The sequence below is a fragment of the Apodemus sylvaticus genome, chromosome 6, assembly GCF_947179515.1.
Source record: "Apodemus sylvaticus chromosome 6, mApoSyl1.1, whole genome shotgun sequence".
Taxonomy (NCBI): domain Eukaryota; kingdom Metazoa; phylum Chordata; class Mammalia; order Rodentia; family Muridae; genus Apodemus; species Apodemus sylvaticus.
In genome coordinates this window covers 91347231-91352370 of record NC_067477.1, presented here as the reverse complement: position 1 = coordinate 91352370, position 5140 = coordinate 91347231, and the positions used below count along the sequence as shown (strand labels likewise).

At 39.9% G+C, this 5140-nt stretch overlaps 1 non-coding gene across 1 annotated transcript; it reads right to left on the bottom strand.

The window, feature by feature from the left end:
* Positions 1–4502: 4502 nt before the first annotated feature.
* On the bottom strand, positions 4503–4609 carry LOC127688288 (U6 spliceosomal RNA). Its single transcript, XR_007978672.1, has one exon. It is a non-coding gene; the product is annotated as a U6 spliceosomal RNA (small nuclear RNA).
* Between the last annotated feature and the right edge of the window lie 531 nt (positions 4610–5140).

Genomic DNA, 5140 nt, shown 5'->3' with positions numbered 1-5140 from the left:
ACATTTCAAATGATTTCCCTTTTCTAGCCCCCCCACTCCCCGAAAGTCCCGTAAGCCCCCTTCTCTTCCCCTGTCCTCCCACCCCTTCCCACTTCCCCGTTCTGGTTTTGCCGAATACTGTTTCACTGAGTCTTTCCAGAACCAGGGGCCACTCCTCCTTTCTTCTTGTACCTCATTTGATGTGTGGATAATGTTTTGGGTATTCCAGTTTTCTAGGTTAATATCCATTTATTAGTGAGTGCATACCATGATTCACCTTTTGAGTCTGGGTTACCTCACTTAGTATGATGTTCTCTAGCTCCATCCATTTGCCTAAGAATTTCATGAATTCATTGTTTCTAATGGCTGAATAGTACTCCATTGTGTAGATATACCACATTTTTTGCATCCACTCTTCTGTTGAGGGATACCTGGGTTCTTTCCAGCATCTGGCAATTATAAATAGGGCTGCTATGAACATAGTAGAGCATGTATCCTTATTACATGGTGGGGAATCCTCTGGGTATATGCCCAGGAGTGGTATAGCAGGATCTTCTGGAAGTGAGGTGCCCAGTTTTCGGAGGAACTGCCAGACTGCTTTCCAGAGTGGTTGTACCAATTTGCAACCCCACCAGCAGTGGAGGAGTGTTCCTCTTTCTCCACACCCTCTCCAACACCTGCTGTCTCCTGAATTTTTAATCTTAGCCATTCTGACTGGTGTAAGATGAAATCTTAGGTTTGTTTTGATTTGCATTTCCCTAATGACTAATGAAGTTGAGCATTTTTTAAGATGCTTCTCCGCCACCCGAAGTTCTTCAGGTGAGAATTCTTTGTTTAACTCTGTACCCCATTTTTTAATAGGGTTGTTCGGTTTTCTGGAGTCTAACTTCTTGAGTTCTTTATATATATTGGATATTAGCCCTCTATCTGATGTAGGATTGGTGAAGATCTTTTCCCAATTTGTTGGTTGCCGATTTGTCCTCTTGATGGTGTCCTTTGCCTTACAGAAACTTTGTAATTTTATGAGGTCCCATTTGTCAATTCTTGCTCTTAGAGCATACGCTATTGGTGTTCTGTTCAGAAACTTTCTCCCTGTACCGATGTCCTCAAGGGTCTTCCCCAGTTTCTTTTCTATTAGCTTCAGAGTGTCTGGCTTTATGTGGAGGTCCTTGATCCATTTGGATTTGAGCTTAGTACAAGGAGACAAGGATGGATCAATTCGCATTCTTCTGCATGCTGACCTCCAGTTGAACCAGCACCATTTGTTGAAAAGGCTATCTTTTTTTCCATTGGATGTTTTCAGCCTCTTTGTCGAGGATCAAGTGGCCATAGGTGTGTGGGTTCATTTCTGGATCTTCAATCCTGTTCCATTGATCCTCCTGCCTGTCACTGTACCAATACCATGCAGTTTTTAACACTATTGCTCTGTAGTATTGCTTGAGGTCAGGGATACTGATTCCCCCAGATTTCCTTTTGTTGCTGAGAATAGTTTTAGCTATCCTGGGTTTTTTGTTGTTCCAGATGAATTTGATAATTGCTCTTTCTAACTCTGTGAAGAATTGAGTTGGGATTTTGATGGGTATTGCATTGAATCTGTATAGTGCTTTAGGCAAAATGGCCATTTTAACTATATTGATTCTACCGATCCATGAGCATGGGAGGTTTTCCCATTTTTTGAGGTCTTCTTCCATTTCCTTCTTCAGAGTCTTGAAGTTCTTGTCATACAGATCTTTCACATGTTTGGTAAGAGTCACCCCAAGATACTTTGTACTGTTTGTGGCTATTGTGAAGGGGGTCATTTCCCTAATTTCTTTCTCAGCCTGCTTATCCTTTGAGTATAGGAAGGCCACTGATTTGCTTGAGTTGATTTTATAACCTGCCACTTTGCTGAAGTTGTTTATCAGCTGTAGGAGCTCTCTAGTGGAGTTCTTTGGGTCACTTAGGTAGACGATCATGTCGTCTGCAAATAATGATAGTTTGACTTCTTCCTTTCCAATTTGTATCCCTTTGACCTCCTTATGTTGTCGAATTGCCCGAGCTAGTACCTCAAGTACAATATTGAAAAGATAAGGAGAAAGGGGGCAGCCTTGTCTGGTCCCTGATTTCAGTGGGATTGCTTCAAGTTTCTCTCCATTTAGTTTGATGCTGGCTACCGGTTTGCTGTATATTGCTTTTACTATGTTTAGGTATGGGCCTTGAATTCCTGTTCTCTCCAAGACTTTAAGCATGAAAGGATGCTGAATTTTGTCAAATGCTTTTTCAGCATCCAATGAAATGACCATGTGATTTTGTTCTTTGAGTTTGTTTATGTAGTGGATTGCATTGATGGATTTCCGTGTATTGAACCAACCCTGCATTCCCGGGATAAAGCCTACTTGATCATGGTGGATGATCGTTTTGATGTGTTCTTGGATTCGGTTGGCAAGAATTTTATTGAGTATTTTTGCATCGATGTTCATAAGGGAAATTGGTCTGAAGTTCTCTTCTTTGTTGGATCTTTTTGTGGCTTTGGTATCAGCGTAATTGTGGCTTTGTAGAAGGAATTGGGTAGTGTTCCTTCTGTTTCTATTTTGTGGAATAGTTTGAAGAGTATTGGTGTTAACTCTTCTTTGAAGGTCTGGTAGAATTCTGCACTGAAGCCATCTGGTCCTGTGCTTTTTTTGGTTGGAAGACTTTCTATGACTCCTTCTATTTCTTTAGGCATTATGGGACTGTTTAGATGGTCTAGTTGGTCCTGATTTAATTTTGGTATTTGGTATCTGTCAAGGAAATTGTCCATTTCCTCCAGATTCTCCAGTTGTGTTGAGTACAGGCTCTTGTAGTAGGATCTGATGATTTTTTGGATTTCCTCAGTTTCCGTTGTTATGTCTCCCTTTTCATTTCTAAGTTTGTTAATTTGGATACTTTCTCTGTGCCCTTTGATCAGTCTGGCTAAGGGTTTATCTATCTTGATGATTTTCTCAAAGAACCAGCTCCTGGTTTTGTTGATTTTTTGTATGGTTCTCTTTGTTTCTACTTGATTAATTTCGGCCCTGAGTTTGATGATTTCCTGCCTTCTACTCCTCCTGGGCGAAATAGTTTCTTTTTGTTCTAGGGCTTTCAGGTGTGTCATTAAGCTGGTAATGTATGCTCTCTCCTTTTTCTTTTTGGAGGCACTCAGGGCTATGAGTTTTCCTCTTAGCACTGCTTTCATTGTGTCCCATAGATTTGGGTATGTTGTGTTTTCATTTTCGTTGTGTTCTAAAAAGTCTTTAATTTCTTTCTTTATTTCTTCCTTGACCAAGGTATCATTGAGTAGAGTATTGTTCAGTTTCCACGTGTATGTGGGTTTTCTGTTGTTTCTGTTGCTATTGAAGACCACTTTTACTCCATAGTGATCAGATAGGAGGCATGGGATTAGTTCGATCTTCTTATATTTGTTGAGGTCTGTCTTGTGACCAATTATATGGTTGATTTTGGAGAAGGTACCATGAGGTGCTGAGAAAAAGGTATATTCTTTTGTTTTAGGATAGAATGTTCTATATATATCTGTTAAATCTAATTGGTCCAAAGCTTCAATTAGTTTCATTGTGTCCCTGTTTAGTTTCTGTTTTCCTGATCGGTCCATTGAGGAAAGTGCAGTGTTGAAGTCACCCACAATTATTGTGTTAGGTGCAATGTGTGCTTTTAGTTTTAATAAAGTTTCTTTTACGAAAGAGGGTGCCCTTTCATTTGGAGCATAGATGTTCAGGATTGACAGTTCTTCTTTTTTGTATTTTTCCTTTGACCAGCAAGAAGTGTCCCTCGGGGTCTCTTTTGATGACTTTGGGTTGAAAGTCAATTTTATCTGATATTAAAATGGCTACTCCAGCTTGTTTCCTGAGACCATTTGCTTGTAAAATTGTCTTCCAGCCTTTTACTCTAAGGTAGTGTTTGTCTTTGACCCTGAGGTGTGTTTCCTGTAAGCAGCAAAATGTAGGGTCCTGTTTACGTATCCAGTCAGTTAGTCTGTGTCTTTTTATTGGGGCATTAAGTCCATTGATGTTAAGAGATATTAAGGAATAGTGATTGTTACTTCCTATCATTTTTGACGTTATTTTTTAAATTTGAATGCTTAACTTCTTTTGGGTTTGATGAAAGGTTACTATCTTGCTTTTTCCAGGGTGAAGTTTCCCTCCTTGTATTGGTGTTGTCCTCCTATTATCCCTTTTTAGGGCCGGGTTTGTGGATAGATATTGGGTAAACTTGGTTTTGTCATGAAATATCTTAGTTTCTCCATCTATGGTGATTGAGAGTTTTGCTGGATATAGTAGTTTTGGTTGGCATTTGTGTTCTCTTAGAGTCTGCATGAGATCTGCCCAGGACCTTCTAGCCTTCATAGTCTCAGATGAAAAGTCTGCTGTGATTCTGATAGGTCTTCCTTTATATGTTACTTGGCCTTTTTCTCTTACTGCCTTTAGTATTCTTTCTTTGTTTAGAACATTTGGTGTTTTGATTATTATGTGACGGGAAGTATTTCTGTTCTGGTCCAGTCTGTTTGGAGTAGAAATATGGAACGCTTCACGAATTCGCATGTCATCCTTGCGCAGGGGCCATGCTAATCTTCTCTGTATCGTTCCAATTTTAGTATATGTGCTGCCGAAGCGAGCACTTAGAACTAGTTTTTTATGTGAATAAATCAGGTATTCATATGTAGGATCATAGTTCAGATACATTACAGCTTGTCTTTTTGACTTAACATATAACATGAATATCTATAATGATCAATAGACCCTACCACATATTCTCACTGACAGCGGTACTAGATTCAAAATGTCTTCTGTGTGGTGAAGCAGCGGCGATGGCAGTGAGCACAGAGGGAACAAGTGGCGGTGTTTGTCTAATGAGACAATAGATCCAGTGCTAGGCAATTGCTGGCATCTGTTCAGTGACTCAGAGATGTCAAGGCAAGTTCTCTGTGTGTCTCTTGACCTTTTACCTTCATGAGTAGCCACTTCAGTTCCACAAGTTTGACCTGTAGTCTATTTAGGAGGCTGGAAAAAATGGCAGAGTTTTGAATACTGGTTGTGTAACTTTAGGACAGGTCTTTCTCTAATAATGCCTCTCCCTCATGACTAGGCATTCAAATATGAGGCTATTTCTATTCAAACTGCCACATAAGCTATACAGACTCCTCCCCCAG